Source organism: Taudactylus pleione, unplaced genomic scaffold (genome assembly GCF_031769625.1).
Source record: "Taudactylus pleione unplaced genomic scaffold, aTauple2 ptg000366l, whole genome shotgun sequence".
Lineage (NCBI taxonomy): Eukaryota > Metazoa > Chordata > Amphibia > Anura > Myobatrachidae > Taudactylus > Taudactylus pleione.
The window spans coordinates 6,393,284-6,413,305 of NW_028284767.1; the positions used below are offsets into that span (position 1 = coordinate 6,393,284).

Below are 20,022 nucleotides of genomic sequence, written 5' to 3' on the forward strand. Positions count from 1 at the left end.
ACAGCCCAGTTATATTCTTTTATGTCGCAAGTGGAGATGTGACTGAAATACGCATAATTCTGCACTTGCGTATGCTTGATTCTGGGGCATGAGCAGTGTGAAGACACGCAAGATATGTAAATGGGCATACAGTATATTCAACTCCTTGTCTGCTCTATGTGTACTCTAAATCAATGGCATCACAAGGGGGGTGCGGTCTGCATCCGGGTGTCAACCTCCGAGCGGTGACATCAAGATGCAGACTCCGCCTCACTGACAGGAGTCGGGTGCTGCACTGTAGCATTAAGGGCAACACTGCTCCTGTCACTGAGGCAGTCTGCCAGCACTCCACACAGGGACCTCCTGCAACCCCCCCCCCCCTTACCCCCCAAGTAATATGCACGGGTGTTTGGGCAGCATTGCCACAGCCCCTTCCCACATGGCCACACCCCTTTTTGGGCGGCGCACACAGATCCAGCCCTAGGCATAGACAAACTAAGCAAATGCCTAGGGCATTTGGAATGCCTAGGGGCATCCAAGCCCGCCTAGGGTCGGTGGAGGTTTTGTGCAGACATGACCGTGGCACCTGCTGCCGGCTGGGCAGAAACTCTAGCAGCTGCTACTGCCACTTCACAGCATCCACGGTCGGAGCTCAGCTGACAGCTCTGTCATCCACAAACAGTGAGTGGACAGCTGGCTGCAGTTTGCTGGGGCGGCGCTCCTGGACAGCGGCTAATAGCGCCGCACTGGCTCGGAGGCATCACACAATCAGAATGATCTTTTGCGTATGGGCAGAGGCTCATTCAGGGCTTTAATGCTTGCGGAGTAGTGAGTCACACCTCATGGCTCTGGGCTCCGCTTCCAGCAATCAATACACACAGCTGCGGCCAGCCAGCCTGAGACGGGAAAAGTGGGTCCGCCGCCCACAGCTTGCTGCACCTTGAGTCGGACAGCTTTGCAGGCTTCGCTCAAGTAAAGGGGTGCTGTGGTGCTAACTGCTGGGAGAGGGGTGCTCTGCTGGGATAGGGGTGGTGGGTGAGGGTGGGTGCTGATACCGTGATGGGTGAGGGACCCTTCTGTGAGGCCACACCCCTTTTCAGGATCTCACGGGGAGGGGGGCACCACCCAAATCTTCCCTAGGGCACTAATCTGGCTAGGGCCGGCTCTGGGTGCACAGGCTGCGCCACGTGCACATCGTCCCTGCACCGTGTGACACCACGGGAGGGACGCCACTGCTCTATATATAAACAGTTTCCTAATCCATGATGCCTCTATACCAATTGTAACTCCCTTCTCTGCCTACCTCATCATTCCGCCACCCTCATCACACAGCCTAAAGGGTAAATTTACTAAAGCTTCTGAAACAGACCAGTGGTGATGTTGCCCATATCAATCAATCAGATTTGTCTATAATTTTCTAGGATGCTATAGAGAATTGATAGGTAGAATTTGGTTGCTATAGGCAACACCACCACTTTTAATTCTTAGAAGCTTTAGTAAATTATCCCCAACATTTTTCCAGATACTTGAAAGACATCAGTGTCTTTACTTCTGGCACATGCTCCTTTCCCCTCCATCTTCCTGTATTGCACAAGCCTCTGTTTGGCCTCCGATAAAACATTTGCATGGTGATACCCAATTCTAGCCCTCCTCCCATGCTCTACCATTTCATGTGACCAAACCTCACTTGCCCTAAAAACTCCTGCACCATCAAACTGACAAACGCAGAAGGGCTGCAAGAATGCTTGCACTATTTTGATTCTAATTAATTTTCATTTGTTTTTCATACACTCAGCAGTCAGGGATGCCTCTTTCTCACCGAATAGGTTCTTCCAAAAGGCATATGATCTCAACTTAATGTCTGCGATTAAAACAGAATTTGATCAGATAAGACAAAAGCTCCAGATACATCTACTATAAAACTCCTGTAAAATATAGACTGAATATCATTATGGGTTTAATAGGAATCACAAAAAATTGTAACTCTTCTTGTACAAAGTGCATAGTGGATTCTAAAGATAGAGCCAGCGATTCAATACGTACTGGAGAAAAAAAGAACTTTGAAAAATAAACCAGCTTACTCTTTCCCAAGGCAAAGGCCAAAACCCCAATGTAGCAATTGGTGCAATAACATTCATAGTTTCAATGCCTACAGCTCTTGTGCCATATTCCAAAGAGTAATATCATCTGTTAAACATTAAACAGTATATTCTGTAAATATGTAGTATACTATATATAGAATAGCATGAGGAAGTAGCGGACATGAGATTTGTGAAATGCGTCGCCACAGCTGGACACTTGAGGTATTACACCTAAAGACATTTCCTGTGGAAAAAATACTTTTTTCCAAAAATAAAAAAAATAAAACTTTAGAAATTCCAATTTCAGTTTTCTCACATTTCTCATATTTAGATTTTTTCATTTACTGCTAGTATATTGAAACTGGCATATGCTGGGTTACCTCGGTCTGGGGTATAAAATGTAACTGATTATGACTATGGACTTTTCGCCGTCATCGGAGGTTTTGGGTGCGAAAAAGTATCACGCTCGTCCACGCTTATCCCTGTATTCAATTCCAAATTGGCGTAAATGTGACCCAGCAAAACTGAAATCGGCGAAAAGTTATGTCAAAAAGATGCACTGACATGGGGGATCACTATGGCTACCCCCGAATAGCCCTGCTGAAGGTATTTGGCCACTTTAAATGCTCTCAATAGGTGCTATTTTACGTCTTTTAAAAAGTGGTGAAGAATAGCATTTTGGAGGTTTTTTTGAGAAAAGACCTAGTCCCATCAAATTTGGGGTACTTGAAAATGGGTACTAGCATATTTTGAAGTTGGTAATGTGAAATTTAAAAAACTTTAAAAAATCCACCTGCTGCAACAGCCTGCAATCAAAAAAACACCTGGGGCATACTTGGGGACCCCCCTGTAGTCTATTTCGCTAGTTTTAAACTTTACACCCCAACTTTATTTTGTTTTTTTTTGCCCCAAAACGAAAGTACTTTTTTGGGGTGTCCAGAAGTCTTTTTTTTTTATTTTTTGACGCAGTTATCCTTAGGGGGGCTGTCCCATGGCTGCTGGGTGTGTTTTTTTTTTTTTTTTAAACTTGTACCCCCATACCCCAATTTTGCACTTTTATTCAACACCTGAAAACTTATCGGAGGTTTCTATGCATTGACTTTCCGCACCTGCGAAAAGTGTCTGGATTGAATATGGGGATAAGTGAAAACCGGCGAAAATGACGTCATCGGCAATACTTTTTCGCAAAAACTGACTTTTCGCTCCTGATTGAATACGCCCCTGAATGGTAACGCTCATCCAGTTTGTCCACTGATGTTTGTTCAAATGGAATATTGGGCCTGATTCAGATGTGGCCGGTATTGCACAACTGCAAGGCAGCGGCTGTGTAATACCATCCAACTAAAATGCACATGCAGCAGGAGGTGTCTGTAGGTAATAGACTCCTCCTGCATGAAGCGTCCATAGACTCTGCTTTGGATCACCATTGCGAATATCGGTCGAGATGGTCGCAGCCCTCGGCCTTGCTTGTGTAAGCCGAAGCTTACTGATAGCCGGAACCCCTCTGCCGGGTCCAGGAAGTTTGTGTCCAACGACGCAGACCCTGGGCTTGGCACAACTACAACATGTTGGCATCACACCCCCATTTTGTAGAACGGTCCCTGTCTCCACCCTTGTCAATCATGCTGCGGCTAAGGGGGGACTGTCAGCGATCATGCAGGACCCCGTTCTGCACATGCGCAAACATCTGCTATGTACATAAACCCCATGATTTATGTACATATCTGAATCAGGCCCATTGATCCCACAAATAGTAATTAGCCCGTGTGTAGCCTTTTTATGTGATAAATGAAGCTCTAACTGTACACTTAGGACAAATACTATATTCCTGTGGTTCCCAAACTTTTCCTAATCACGGCGCCCTAGAGTATCAGCATTTTTTCCATGGCACCCCTGGGCCTAAAGTTTCTTATTGAGAAATTCAGCAAAAATGAAATGAAGTAAATTGTGCCTATATATCACCCTTAGGGTCAGTTATGTGGTGGGTGACAGGGCTGCACTTATTTTTGTCGACATTTTTTTTATTGCCAGTCATTAGCACTGATTTTTCCTAACACACTGACTAAAAATTCTTTTCTTTTGGTACTGGACCATTAACCTGATGCACCCCTGCAAGTGCCCAGAGGCACCCCAGGGTGCCACGGCACACAGTTTGGGAATCACTGCTATATAAGCAATTGACAGCATTTTGCACCACTGATGTTTTCTGTATACTACACTAGTTATCGTAATATGTGATATGTTTTTAACCTACCATTCAAGTCAAAGAGCTTGCAAAAATGGTATGGTATCTCATGTTGGTACTTTTCACCGGGACATGCAGGCTCTTGTAACACAAACAGCATCGATAATACAAGAGGTTCAATTGTTCTTGCTAGGTATTTCCGTCCCTTTGTGCTATCATCTCTCAGAGACACAGAACATTTAATCACCATATCATACCGAAGCATGCCCTAACATACCTTTACCGATCTTGTTCTATGGAATATAGTTGTCTTTATATTCAACTAAATTACTTAGAGTCTTCTGGGTGAAATGCTGCATGTAACATTAAGGGCTCATACATGTGGTGGGCAATGTGTTTAACGTCAAATGTATTCTCAGAGCCTATGATGTTGAATATGCAAAAGACAATAGGGCTGCTGCAGAGTTGGATGCATTTTGTATCCTAAGTGCAGTAGTTAAATCTGCCCAAATCCTGTTGTGCAGCTTACAGAAATGGAGGTCGCATGTGTGCCAGTATTACTCCAGGAGAGAACAGTACTATCTGCACCATGCAGATACTAGGATATGTGCCTGGTATACACCAACAGATGTTGCTTTACAGTACTAGTAGTAAATACTGAAGTTACATTTCCTAATTTGTGCACAATATTGTAGATTAATGAAGTATCCTATACATCAGACAGTCTGTCTGGACAGAGTTATATATGATAGAGCTGCATACAGTATACTATGTAAAATAGAATTACATGTATCAGATACAAATAAAATGCCTAAGTTTAAATGTTTTAATTACAAACATTCATTGTCTTCCTCTTTAAAAAAAAAAAAACTAATGAAAATCTGCTTTTGCTGTGGACTGATTACTAATGTCCATGAAATAATATGAATAGATTGCAGCAGCCACACTAATAATAATAATGTTATCAATGGGAGGAATCTAAACACACTCAGCCAATCAGAAGCAGCTACCGATCAACGTCTTCATCATCTTAATCTTTATCGGGGTCTATTTTGCACCAGCAATGAAGCACCCACATGTTATACCACTCCACATGTGCCTCTCTGTTTTGGTCTGAGCATTGTTTGTGTGAACACGCCCCCTTACCGTAATTGGCCAGTGCTTTGCACGCCCCAACCCACCCCATTCCGCGTCTTCAGTGTAAGGGGTTGTAACGGCAAAGTGTGACCAAACCTACTTGTTTGTGCGCATGCACAGTGCAGATAAGCGCAATTTATGCCCAAAACAATATTCTTATGCCCCAACTATATATCAGCCTCAGTGTAAGCAAACAGATTGGTGCACACATTGTGGCAAACCATCATTTCACTTTGTGTCAATATCCACATTGCCCACAGTATACAAAAACTCAATAATATACCACGGCTTTCTATGGGAGTGCTAACTTAAGTTAATACTGTTTTACGTTTTCAGATGTTTTAATGAACATGCTTCTGATGCTCTGAGAGCAAGGATAAATGTTTTGCTGTGCTTCTGATAGCATTGCTATTTTTCTTCCTCTTCTTCAAAAAAGTATTTAAACATGAAACCATTAGATATGCACTTGTGAAGATTCCTGTAATGTAACATATGTTTGTGAACTTGGCTCCAAAATATTTCACTAGATCCATCTAAGCTTTGGAAAACATCAATAGAAATCAGGGGAAAAATTAGGACATATGTGGGAATTACACATTGAAACTTGATTTTTAAAGGTGCATAATCATTTTGAGAAGTGTGTAAATGCTCAGGGGCCTACCTATGAAGCCCTGAAAAGCCAGATCTCCTGCGCAGATGGAACTTCTTGCTGTTAATTGCTGGTTGGTGGCCATGCTTCCCTTGTGGGAGCTAGCTATCACCTCTTTACAATGGCATCCACTGTCCTCCAATCACTATCGCTATCCCAGGATGGGCATATGAAAAGGAAATGATCGCTAGATAGTGTATAATGATATATTGTATAAGATAAAGATGTGCAGGCTTGGGTCGGTTTAGATTTTCCCGCCAAGTTCGTATTTTTCCCGCAAAACGTCTTCTTTCATAGACAAACGTCATCTTTCATGGACTTTTGTCCATGAAAGATGACGTTTTGCCTCTTTCTGAGACTCAAAATTTGGCGTGAAAAATCAGAACTTGTCGGGAAAATATGAACTGATCTGAGCCTGCGCATCTCTAGTATAAGATAGTGTATAATCATAGATAATAAAACTGCAAGGAGTGTGCAAGATAAGATGCAAATATATATTTTTTTTTTTAAGTGTGAAATAGTCAACAGGTCAGTCCTTACACTTCACTAGATGACTATGAAACATTTCAGTGTAATCCAGCAAATATTCTGATTGCAGCATAATTATGAGCATATTAGCTTAATTGGGAAGGATTTGGGAATCCTCATCAGTTTGCAGATAGTACTAGCAGGGGCGTATTAAGAGTAGAGGGCCCGTGTGCAATTTCTGTCCAGGGTCCCCTCCTCTCTACCCAGCGGCCTACAGCGTAACGATACTGGATCAGTACCTCTATATACCTCTGCCTGTACCTTCTAAAACCCTTCCTATAAACCTCTAAGGATGACGCTAATTTGCATACGCAGTCATACCATAAATAAAGACTTAGATGTGGAATCTGTGGTTCCAAAGCACAAGTGTTATTCAGGTAAAAGTTCAGACAGTTACACGCAATTGATCAAGACACAATTTAGGCGCAAAAGGAAAATTATACAGACCCAAGTACAGTATACATACGCAGGCGCTTCCGGACCCGGAGATAGGCATCAGCAAGAGACCCCTCGTCATACAGCGTTCAGCACGAAGACTGAGAACCAGCGTTCGTGCACACATATTTATACCCCCCCAGAATAAACAGGACAATAGGGAAGTTTGTTGCTGGTGTCATTGGTTCCCAGGGGAGAAGCATCTGTTACAGCACATTTAACAGGCTAGTTCAAATAGACTCTCCCTGCCTCTAACAGCTGGGGATCTTCCTCTACACGCCCCCTGCAACATCCTAACAGTTGTTCCTAAAATATACATTTTGTTGCTTGTAGGCTCTGCGATCCATAACTCGAGAATGCATGATGCGATCTCCCCACCGATAACACCGGAATACTGTAAAAAGAGTATGCATCAGTACAACTCCAAACACGACTTGTTTAGCATGTATAATACCTTAGTTATCAAATATCTTTATTTCTCAGCATTTAAACTAACTGAACCAACTTAAATCATACACTTTAAAGCATATTGAACCTTATGTGTGAATATGTAATGTGTGGGTATTCAGGGTTTGATATAAGGACGCTAGTTAACTTGGGGCAGATGCGTGCGCATAAAGCTAATAAAACAGCGGTTTCATACAAAGTCCTATGCATTCGCTAATATGTGACTAGTTAACAGCGCAATTGTGTGTATTCATGTGTGTATGAAAAAAGGCTGAAAGATGCAAACGCATGGTGCTATTAGTATTATCGCCACATGTACTAAAATGTGAGTTTATCTAAAATGGCTCTTAGGCGGCCATTCGCAAAATGGCGTCTTGCGATCTCATTTTCAAGATGGCGTCTTGCGGCCATTCGCAAGATGGCGTCGCCGCGATTAAATTTTAAACTGAACTTGTCTCAGCCAATTATTCAGCTTCGACAAGCGCACTGAGCACAGCATTAGACTCCGGGCACTAGTCTGAGCCAGAGTCTACTGTGCATGTGCAGTTCACCGGGAAAATGGCATGGCAGCCATTTTCCCAGTGATGTCCCTACTGCGCATAGCCGCTGCCGTCATATTTCAGGCGATTTGTACAGCGATGCTATCGCCGAAGCGGGACTGTGTAGAGGTAAGTATTGAATAAATGGGTGCAGAATGTGTGGGCGCCCACACAGCACACCCTGCACCCAATATAGATATGCTTCTCTGTTCTAGGGGTCGAGCACCTGCAATTGCCTCTGGTACTCTGGATGAACATGCCCTTACCATGCTTCAACGGAGTTTGTATATGGCCCTACGCAGCCCCATCTTGGCCCCCTTCATGATGGGCGTCCTAAGTGTGACACAGACACGTGCAGTGGGAAAAGGCACATTTCCTGGGGAAAAAAAGTACAAAAATGCATTCACATCCAGCTCTGCATGAGCTCCTTAGTCTTTCATTGAAATCATTTTTTTTTATTATTTGTGCTTTCAAGGTTTGTAGATAAAGCAATAAGGCACCTGGAGATAAATACTGCCCTTTTATTGCTCTGGCAAAATTTATATTTTTACCCATATTCTTAAGTAAATTTGTCTAAAAGCCTTACAGATATTTACTCTTTGTCCGCTTAAACATTACGTTGTTTAATATCAGAGTTAATTATTTACGAAGCAGGGCAAAGGTTATTATTTGCATGACATGATAAGATTACCCGTAGCCAAGAGTACAAGGTGTTGCATGGAGACAGTATTACAGTGCATTGGTTGTTGTACTTACTACTAATGAGGGCTGGATTTATGTTATTGGAGCCTAATGACACAATATTTAGCACCATAAGCAACTCCCCATCCTCTGGCTATTCATTTTCCCTATTCTGTAGTAGCGGTGATCCTGTCCCACAGAAACAAATGTCTTGACTAAACAATGCACAATGTATTACAATCTACCACCCTGTTATTGTAACATTCCCACGCCTCAATGTAACTTATGATAGATGATGCTTTTTTTTTTTGGCATCGATTCTTCAGCTCATTCTTTTTGCAGAGCAAAAAAATGACCTTGATGTGCAGAGGAAAATCAGTTTTTTTAGCCTACACCATGCCAATGTGGGCATATTGGGCCTTATTTTAAACTGGGGCCCGTTACTAACATAATCCTGTAATAATGTAGGCATATTTGTCATTGCCTGTTATTGTGGCACTCATCTATGTTACACAGCTGAGGATGTCCAGAATTAGTTTAATTTAAATACAAATTGTCATTCATGTCCAAGCTGCTTTGCACGGATCCTAAAGGAACATTAATAAACATTTTATAAGGCCCGACAGATGGGGCCCATATATATATATATATATATATATATATATATATATATATACACACACAGTCAGGTCCATAAATATTGGGACATTAACAGAATTTTCAGATTTTGGCCTCTATTCACCACCACAATGGTTTTGAAATGAAACAAACAAGATATGATTTAACTGCAGACTTTCAGATTTAATTTGAGGGTCATTACATCCAAATCGGGTGAACGGTGTAGGAATTACAACAGTTTCAATATGTGCCTCCCACTTTTTAAGGGGCCAAAAGTAATGGGACTATCAACTCAAAAGCTATTTCATGGACAGGTGTGGGCTATTCCCTCGTTATTTCATTATCAATTAAGCAGGTAAAAGGTCTGGAGTTGATTCTAGGTATGACATTTGCATTTGGAATTAGTTGCTGTCAACTCTCAATATGAGATCCAAAGAGCTGTCACTATCAGTGAAGCAAGCCATCATTAGGCTGAGAAATCAAAACAAACCCATCAGAGAGATAGCAAAAACATTAGGTGTGGCCAAATCAACTGTTTGGAACATTCTTAAAAAGAAAGAATGCATCGGAGAGCTCAGCAACACCAAAAGGCCCGGAAGACCACGGAAAACAACTGTGGATGACAGAAGAATTATTTCCCTGGTGAGGAAAAACCCCTTCACAACAGTTGGCCAAATCAAGAACACTCTCCAGGAGGCAGATGTATATGTGTCAAAGTCAACAATCAAGAGAAAACTTCACAAGAGTGAATATAGAGGGTTCACCACAAGATGCAAACCATTGGTGAGCCACAAAAACAGGAAGACCAGATTAGAGTTTGCCAAACAACATCTAAAAAAGCAAGTACAGTTCTGGATCAACATCCTATGGACAGATGAGACAAAGATCAACTTGTACCACAGTGATGGGAAGAGAAGAGTATGGAGAAGGAAAGGAACTGCTCATGATCCAAAACATACCACCTCATCATTGAAGCATGGTGGTGGTAGTGTCATGGCGTGGGCATGTATGGCTGCCAATGGAACTGGTTCCCTTGTATTTATTGATGATGTGAATTCTGAAGTGTTTCGAGCAATATTATATGCTCATATTCAGTCAAATGCTTCAGAATTCATTGGACGGCGCTTCACAGTGCAGATGGACAATGAACCGAAGCATACTGCAAAAGCAACCAAAGAGTTTTTTAAGGCTAAAAAGTGGAATGTTATGCAATGGCCAAGTCAATCCCCTGACCTGAATCCGATTGAGCATGCATTTCACTTGATGAAGACAAAACTGAAGGGAAAATGCCCCAAGAACAAGCAGGAACTGAAGACATTTGCAGTAGGGGCCTGGCAGAGCATCACCAGCGATGAAACCCAGCGAAGGTGATGTCTATGCGTTCCAGACTTCAGGCTGTAATTGCCTGCAAAGGATTTGCAACAAAGTATTAAAAAGTGAAAATTAGATTTAGTATTGTTTAGTTTGTCCCATTACTTTTGGCCCCTTAAAAAGTGGGAGGCACATATAGAAACCGTTGTAATTCCTACACCGTTCACCTGATTTGGATGTAATTACCCTCAAATTAAATCTGAAAGTCTGTAGTTAAAGCACATCTTGTTTGTTTCATTTCAAAGCCATTGTGGTGGTGAATAGAGGCCAAAATATGAAAATTCTGTCAATGTCCCAATATTTATGGACCTGACTGTGTGTGTGTATATATATATATATATAATATAGCCCATACCCCTGCCACAAGTGATTACTTTATTTAAAGCTGGCAACGCTGGCCTCTGAAACGATCAGAAGCCTCTGATCGCTTAAGAGGCCAGCGTTCCCAGTGATGCATCACGCGGGTGACCCGAGTCTCCCGCGATGAGAGGAGCCTGCGCCTGCCTCTCTGAATCTAATTAGATCCAGTCAGCGGCAGCATCTATGCGGGACGGTAGGAGTGAAGACAGCGTGGACTGGAGCTGTGCCCAGCGGCCATCGTGAAGAAAGGTAAGTACTGCACAGGTGAGTGGGGCAAAAAGGAAACCTCATTGATTTGCTGAGCGGAATCGGGCTCATTATATTATCATTATTGTAGTATATCTTGAATTTCATATGGAATGCCTAAGCTAGACAGATCCACTCATTTCCTTGAGAAAATTTGTTGCTCACAATAAGAGCACCTGCGCTAAAAATTGCGCACATCATTACATTACAGGAACCAAATGGCTTCTGCACTGACCTGTTGTATATTTTAGTTCTATCAACCCAAACGTGAATAAAAAATGTGAAATTCATCTGAGTCTCAAATTGGCATGTCAGATCAGCATGTCAGATCTTATCTTAGCCTTACCTTAAACAGAACGTTTCCATCCAGTTTTTAGCAAGAAAACAGTGCTGGTTTCCATTTGTACAATGGTTGTGGTTTGATATTTTTGTTTTTCCCTTAAGGTGCGAATCCACTAGCAGATAGTGGAACGACAGTCCGATTACAACATTGTAATCGTACAGTCGTTCCTCTTCCCCTGCAGTGCCTACACTGAACGATATGTCGTTTAGTGTAGGCACCATCCCTCATTCCTGAACATGGTCAGTCTGTCGTTTTCAGTAGATTGACCAGCATGTTCAGGCGATGATTGATGTCGGAAAGGACCAGCAGTAGCGCGCATCGCTGGTCGTTTCCGACATGTTCATGCCCGATTTGTGTACGATTAATGAGCGATTGAACGATATCAAGTGGATACCCACCTTTAGAAGCAAAGAAAAGCTAACAGATTCCTGATGTGTGACAATTGTTGCCGAGACAATTTAGGCATCTTAAAGTAAACACGGACCATTATTAGTGCAGATTTGATCTGCTTTCTTGCCAGTTATTCATGAAAAGAATTTATTGTAGCAACATCAGACTGCAAGGGAAGAAATGCTTCAATTAACTTTTGTTTGTCCAGGAATTAAACTCTGTATTTGCCAATATTCTCAGCCTGTTTTTGTCTTGCTCTGGTACCTTTGTAGTATTACTGTACATAGTACTACTGTTAACTAGAGACCTCTGTATGTTTGACTCTAAGATCCTGTAAGCTTAGATAATCAGAAGCCAGAGTGACTTTTCAGAAAATTCAGTTTGAGATTTCTCAGTATTTGGGCCAGATGTAATAGGGTGAAAGTTTAGAAAATGTGAGGGTTTTCTCACACTTTTTAAACTCAGCCAATGTAATAGAGCCCGAGAACATGCAAACTCACATGTTTTCATACTCCACAAACTCTCACGATGTAAACTCTCATCCATATGTTTTCCCATTTTGAAGATACAACTCGACCAATGTAATAGTGTGAGAGGTTACTTCTAAACTCTCACATTTTCTAAACTCTCACCCTATTACATTTGGTCCTATATTGTGTTCTTTATAATAGGCACAATCCATACTGTATGCATGTGCAAAAATGTTTTATTCAGCAGAAAATCTATTACAGGTTGAGTCTCCCATTTCAAAATATTCCGAAATACGGAATAATTTTGGCATGACTGAGATAATGAAACCTTTGAACCATCAAAAATCAATGTACACAAACTTTGTCTAAGGGACAAATTATTAAAAATATTTTTTAAAATTACCTTCAGGCTGGGTGTATATGAAACATAAATTAATTTAATTTCTGTACACAAACTTTGCCCGAGCCACAAAATTATTGAAAATATAGTATAAAATTACCTGCAGGCTGTGTGTATAAGGTGTATATAACACATAAATGCATTCTGTATATATATTTGGGTCCCATTCCCAAGATATTTCATTATGATATGCAAATATTCCAAAATACCCCTGTCCCAAGCATTTTGGATATCGGAGACTCAGTCTGTGCCTTTGTTTATGTTTTTCAACTGATTTGCTTTGTTCTGACTTCAACATTATGGGCCAAAAGTACTAGAGTGAGAGTTTAGAAAATGTGACCGTTTAGCAGTAAACTCTCACACTATTACATTGGTCGAGTTTTATCTTCAAAATGGGAAAATATCTGGATGAGAGTTTAAATCGTGAGAGTTTTTTTAGTCTAATAACATGCGAGTGTCGGACTTGTATTAGTTTGTGAACCCGGTGTCTGAAGAAAGTCTGTATGGGTGTCTTGAGGTGTGTGTATAGGAAGCTGGCAGGTATAAGGAGACCTCCTGGCATGAGATAGAGAATACCTCCATGACCGGGAATGGAACCCGGGTCTCGGCAGAGATATGCCGGATCGTACCTACTAGACCACCAGGGACTTCGGTGTTGGAGTCAGGCTGGTATGTTTTGCAGGGACGAGTGGAACAGTAGTTTAACCAGGCTGGTACTGGATTATTACTGAAGATATTAAATAATCACACTCTTCTTACTTGAGACTGTAACCGGAGATGCTGGAGTGGTAGATCCTAGCAACGGATTAGCCAGGCTGGAACTTGATTGTCGCTGTAGTCCAGGATCTGGGAGCACTCAGACGATAGCAGATCTGGAAGCAGACCAAAACCGGAATGGGTAGTGGAAACTGGTACCAGGAACAGAACAGATGGAGAGGAACCAGCAGGCTCACTGGCAGCAGGTTGCTGGTTGGTGTGACTGGAACTGGCAGAGATTACCTGTGCAGCCAGTGGGATAGCTGACACAGGTGTAGAGCACTCACAGAGATCCGTGCAGCAATCTGGAACAAAACTGCACAAACAAGAATGCAATAGGAGCACGGGCTGATTCAGACCCGCTCGCGAGCACAGGACGCTCGCAAGCAGGTCGATGGTGCCGAATTGCGCATGACGGAGGGAGCTCCGTCGTGCGCATGCGCGAGACCCGAATAATGACGGCCAAGCCGTCGTTATGGGTCTCGCACCAAAGGGGTATATGCTGTCGATGTTGAGTGACAGCACGCCCCCTTTGATGGGCATGCTGGGGGCGTGGCTGCCAGACGGAGGCGTTCCCATGGGAACGCCTACCGTCTGAGTCCGGCCCCACTGAGATCAGTAGTGATATCAGTGGAAGTGATTTTGGCTCTGATAGAGCCAAAATCACTCCAGGGCTTGCGGTCACCGAGACCCTACCGCATTGTCTCGTCGCAAGCCCGATGGTCGCGATGGTCTTGAAGATCGCGACCATCATCATGGACGCTCACTATAGCTGTGGGTGGTAACCCACAGCTATGCGAGCATCCATGAGGCCGCTCCAAGTTGAGGGAGGAGGGCCCTGATTCAGAGCGAGCGCTCTGGTTAGAGCGTTCGGCTCTGAATCAGGCCCACAGTACAGTAGCGTTCCCGCTAGGCTGTTTCAGTGGGGCGCTGCGCCCTGCCCTATTTGTGAAGGGCAGAAAGCACGCTATCCTCCAGCGCGGCACCCTGCTGAAACAGCCTGCGGATTCTGTCCTCCTCCTGCAGTGTCCCACGGGAAGGGAAAACGGCAGAGCAGCGGTCACCGCCGGTAAATTGATGCCGGGCACATGTTCCCGGCATCCATTTGCAGTGACCGTGGCGCTTGGGTGCTGTCCGACATGTCTGTAAGTGCTGGGTACGCCCCCAAGAGTGACGTAAAGGGGACGCGTCATAAATACATGGCCCCTTTTCATTGGCCACGCTCCTTTCTGGGCACACGAGTGCCCTTGCTCTAGGTCTGGTGCCTTGCCTGCCGCCGGACCTAGAGTGAACACTAGTATCGCTTACTCAGCAAGGACTGAGGGTAGACCTTGTACTGGCAATTAGGTAGAGTCAGCAGCTGGGATTTATACCCCTGGGTTCCCCAGGATAGGCTGAACCGAGTCAGGTGGTACAGGGAGACTCAGGCTGTCACTCAATTGGACGCTGCAGTCAGCTGATCGGGACTTGTCTTCACAGAAATAGCACAGGCTTTGATGTCTGAGGCCTAGCAGGCCGGGAAATACTGCAGCCTGTATGACCAGGATGTGACACAGAGCGCTGGCAGAATATTTGTGACTCGGCGGCAAGGAAAACAAACCCAGGTTGTGACAGCGAGTTTGCATGTTCTCGGGCTCTATTACATTGGGCTAGTTTAAAAAGTGTGACAGTTTACTGCTAAACTCTCACATTTTCTATTCTCTCACCCTATTACATTTGGCACTATTTGTTTTACTTATCAGTGTCCATCTTGTAAGACCTGTAATTTAGATTTAGCTTTGCATTTCTGAAGTCTGCTGACTAATGTTAGAAAATGCTTTGTCTGATGGAGCACAGTGCCTGATTCAGACCCAGACGCTATTTGCGGACGCTCGTTCTTAAAAAGGGGGCGGATTTTTAAATTGAGCGCTCGCCCTTTGCGGTGTGTTGACTCCGCTATGTCTGAGCGAGCGTCCGAAAAATGCGCTTGCTATTTTGTAAAGACACCCTTTTGCCGTTCGCATCACACGTCATCTCCGTTATTTATTAGATTAATCGGGAACATTGAAAGGCATCTGAACTGCTCGCAGTGCTTGTTGTAGGATTTACTTCCCGCTATCACTGCGAGCAGTTCACTTTTGCCGTTCGCATCACACGTCATCTCCGTTATTTATTAGATTAATCGGGAACATTGAAAGGCATCTGAACTGCTCGCAGTGCTTGTTGTAGGATTTACTTCCCGCTATCACTGCGAGCAGTTCAAGCTAAAAGACGACCAAGTGACGTGGTCGATGACGCTCCTTTACTAATTATGCACTCCCATTAAACGCCGTTTTGACCGTTGGGCACGCCTGCTTTCGGATCTCCACTCCCCCGTTTTCAAGCACCTTCCCCTGTTACCACCCACAAACGGTACATTCTGTCAATCAAATTAGCAGCCCTTCGTTGTTTTACGAGTGCATGATTTTCAACCGCAATGACTGGTTTGCGCATGCACATTGCGAACCATACGCATGCGCAGTTGTGCGAACATCGCTCAGAGCTAACAAGCGGCTGCTTACGAGCGGCTCTGAATCAGGCCCACAGTTTTCAGGATGTTGGCAGCCAAACCCATAAGCTGGGTACACATTAAACGACTTGCAAATGATGCAATGTCATTAACGATTTCCCCGAAACTCCTGGACTAACGATAAAGTGCAAACACACTGTGCCGTCTTACCAACAACCAAACGATATATTGTGCGTCGTCAATGATTTCCAAATCGTTAGATCGTTAATGATATGTCTTCTGCTGTCGCAAACACTTGACGACCAGGAGGCCACACACATGACGATCTGCACCCGATTAGCCAATGTGTACGATTTGTGTACGATTTCATTTGAAACTCATCACACGATCTGCACACAATTTGGTGTCCAATCTTCAAACGATCTCTCCTGCATCCAGACTTTCACAGTGCATGGTGTCCTAGATTGTCTGATCTGCCCTACTGCATGGCAGATCTGAAGATGTGATGTGCGACTAGCGGGGACGCGCATCGCACATCGTGATCGTGAGTGGGGATTCACGATTTACTGAGGATTTGGCCATATTTTACATGATCTGTCGTTCCAATGTGTCGGAATCGTCCAGATCGGGTAAAATATCGCTATGTGTGTGGCCAGCTTTAAACATATCCTAAAAATAGGTACATAGGTGGCTGTACTATTGACACAGATACATGCACAGGTCAGTGAGATCCGTGCATGCATCTGTGTAAAAAGCTTGTAAAGTGTTAAAAAAAAATAAAAATAAAGACTTTTAATAATAAACACAAGACACACACACCGTGACAGTATAATTTTATTAAAACATACATACACACTCACGAATATTCACCTACAATACCTGGACACGTTTTCTTCTCCATGTAGGCACCCATGTCTTCTTAAAACAAAAAAAAGACAATTCCCGACCCACGAACATAAGTACCACCCTCTAAGGACGGTACTTCCCGAATTACAGCTCAGTCATTGCATTTCTCTATATAAATACCGCGACTGAGTGTTCATTGGCTGAGAGAGGCGAGCCTCCTATTTTTTTACACAAACTATACACAATCAACCTGGCACCATCGGCCAGGGGTGCTGGGGATAGCCCAGGCCTGGGGTGCCATGGAGAGGGGGACCCCTTTATTGTGGGGGGTTTCCCACCAACCCAGGGATCCCCCCGGTCTGGGCTGACTAGCAGTCATGTGTAATGCTTTGGCCGGGGGACCCGGTGAAAGGTTTCCCCTGGCTGTGGTATTACACCCCCACTAGAAAGAGTCCTGTGCTGGTTATGGAAAATACAGGGGACCCCTACGTCTTTTGTCCCTGTATTTTCACAACCAGGACTGGCTCTGTAAAGTCTTTTAGGAGGGGGACGCCACTTAATTTTTTTATTTTACACTTTACAAGCTTTTTACACACATGCATGCACGGATCTCACTGATCTGTGCATGCATTTGTGTCTGAAGCAGGTATTGGAGTGGAGTAGGAATGCCTGTCAAGTGACGACAGCATCGTGCAGGTCTGAACATCATGTGCTTTGGTAGTGCGTACACATTGCACGATCAGAGGGGAATCCGTTACGAGATCGACAGATCTTGTTGCATTTACAAAAGATCTGAACCAACGACCGACGGGAGCATGCATTGTTATCGTGATAGAGTGTACACACTGGATCAGGGTCGGCTCTAGTGGTGTTCGACCAATGCGGTCGAACAGGGGCACCACCCATAGAGGGCGCACCCCTCCTCAAAATCCCGATTTCAGCGGGACAGTATTGTTCCGCTATTCCACCCGTGAGCCGAAGTGGTCATCGGGTGGGCAATTCGGGAGGTTGGGGACCCCCGCCGCGGCTGCGGATTCGCGCGACATCCATTCAGTGATGGGGGAGGGCTGGGGGAAGCCCAGCTAGTGAGGCCCCCCCCCAGCCTGACATTGTTCTGGAGGCGTGCCTCCACATAGGAGGTGTGGCCTATGGTAATTAGGCTACGCCCCAATTTCCAGTCGCGCGCGATGTAGGGACGCTTTGGAGAGACCCGGCTCATAGTGCTCCGACCCCTGGAGCCGGCCCTGCGCTGGATGATATGAACGATTTGTTGTTCCGATGCGTAGGAATCGGCCAAATCGCTCACGATATCGTCTAGTGTGTAGGGGCCTTTATAGACAACAATAGCAGCAGTGACATTATAGCAACTTATACCACCAAACTAATTGTAAAAGCAAACCTGAAGTTGCTTTATTATTGTCTTTTGTCAGTTTACTGTCATTCTCTCACTAATGCAGCTGTAACTGTCAATATGTGCTAATCGTATACCTCAGCGGTACCAAACAAAGTTTCCGCTGCAGTTCATTAATTTCAAGCTGTCCTGTGAAGTTAATTTTTATTCCATTGCACTTTACAATTGTGAACAGAACAGTAATAGAACAGTAGCAATACAAGACCGGGTAATAACAGATAGACAAAGAGGTAAGAGGGCCCTGCTTTATAAGCTTTGCAATCTCTGACTCAATCATCAATGACTCTCAGGGTCCGAGCTTGTCAGAGTGAGACCCAGGCCAAAAATAAATAAGTTATTGCCTTCTGTATGTGCATCTACAATATGAGCAGTGGTGTGCTGAAGTTCCTACTGACTTGAAGCATTGCAGGTGTGGCCGGCGCAGCAGTCATTGGTGAATAAAGACAATCTTGGGGCCCTTGGATGTACGTAGATGGGCAGTAGAATGGCATAGTGGTTAGCATTAATGCCTGAGCACTGAGGTCATGAGTTAAATCCCTGGCATTTAGTTTTAGAGTTTGTATGTTCTCACAGTTTGTGTGGGTATCCTTCGGGTACTCTAGTTTCCTGCCACACTCCAAACACATATTGGCAATTAAATTGACTTTCTCTGCCTCTCCCAGTGAACTGAGGATCTCATTCAGACCAGCTCGCGAGCGCAGGACGCTCGCAAGCGGGTCGATGGTACCCAAATGCACATGCGCACGACGGAGGCTGCTCCGTCGTGCCCATGCGCAAGACCCGGCGAGCGACGGGGAAGCCGTCGCTCGGGGTCTCGCACCAAAGGGGGCGTGCTGTTGATGGTGATTGACAGCACGCCCCCTTTGGTGGGCGTGCCGGGGGCGTGGCTGCCCAGACAGAGGCGTTCCCATGGGAACGCCTACCGTCTGGGTCCGGCCCCACTGACATCACTAGTGATGTCAGTGGGAGTGATTAAGACCACTCTTCTTGTAAGGTTCTGGACACAGTGAAACATATTTCCAATCTCTCATCTCCGCTCAAGCTTGTAACCCCAAGCGGCTATTCAATACACTTAAATCACCTATTACCCCACCCACCAGCTTGTATTCATGCACAAGATCTTGCTTCCTGTTTTAAGGATAAGATTGATAGGATCCCAAATAAAATGGTATTATCCTCTTCCTCAGCCAGCGACCTGCTCATTTCCTTCCCTGAACCCTATGGCAGCTTCTCTTTATTTGATCCCACAAATGAAGATGAAGTACAGTATCTACACTCTTCTCATCCTCCTACTCTACTACCTCTCCTCTGGGTCCTATACCTTCACAAATCAGTAGAGCTCTGTCTCGTGCTAATCTCAAACTTAACTAAAATCTGTAAACCCTCTCCTATTACTCCTATTCTGAAAAAAAATAAAAAATACCCTCTCTCTCAAATTACCATCCCATCTCCCAGGTCCCATGACCTTCCAAGCTTCTTGAGAGAATTGCCTACACCCGACTCACAGACTTTCTTCACTTGCATAACTTATTGTATCCACTTCAGTCAGGCATACGTTCCCAACACTCCAAAGAGACAGTACTGACTAAGGTAGTGGATTATCTGATCAATGCTAAGTCTAAAGGCAACTACTCACTTCTAATTCTTCTAGATCTCTCTGCT

The 20,022-nt window shown here is 44.2% G+C and overlaps 1 protein-coding gene across 5 annotated transcripts in view; it reads left to right on the top strand.

Moving 5' to 3' along the window:
- The window catches only part of LOC148508451 (uncharacterized), a 262,947-nt gene that overhangs the window by 15,119 nt on the left and 227,806 nt on the right, over positions 1–20,022 (top strand). The window contains exon 1 of one of the 5 annotated variants that reach the window (XM_088444561.1): positions 15,163–15,219. The exons of the other annotated variants lie outside the window; for them this stretch is intronic. The gene's annotated coding sequence lies outside the window, so the exon portion shown is untranslated. Of the gene's footprint in view, positions 1–15,162; positions 15,220–20,022 lie in introns of those variants that run through there. 5 annotated transcript variants of the gene reach the window in all.